A 318-nucleotide genomic window follows, 5' to 3' on the forward strand; every position below is an offset into this window, starting at 1 on the left:
TTTCCCCCCCCACCCCACCCCACCGCCACCACACACCAAACCAAGGAAAAACCAATAATAATAAAAACTTTCAGGAGTGTTTTGTGACCTTAAACAACTGCTTAGAGGATTCGCTTAGGAAAACAAAATAATAGTTATAACGTAGAAGGCTTCCTCTGATCTTCTATTTCTTTTTGAGCTTGATAACATTTCCATAAAATTTTAGTTTCTATTTAACCTTTATGATGTATTACAACAGTGAGGAAGTGAGGCAAGAAACAACGTTTTATGATCCTATTCTTTATAACTTCTCACAATCATAGTTGTGTGATTCCCTGG

At 36.5% G+C, this 318-nt stretch overlaps 1 protein-coding gene across 2 annotated transcripts in view; it reads right to left on the minus strand.

Moving 5' to 3' along the window:
* Positions 1-318, minus strand: part of LOC109823753 (tetratricopeptide repeat protein 5-like) — a 23,597-nt gene that overhangs the window by 6,142 nt on the left and 17,137 nt on the right. The window lies entirely within an intron of this gene.

The sequence above is a fragment of the Asparagus officinalis genome, chromosome 9, assembly GCF_001876935.1.
Source record: "Asparagus officinalis chromosome 9, Aspof.V1, whole genome shotgun sequence".
In the NCBI taxonomy this organism is placed as follows: Eukaryota; Viridiplantae; Streptophyta; class Magnoliopsida; order Asparagales; family Asparagaceae; genus Asparagus; species Asparagus officinalis.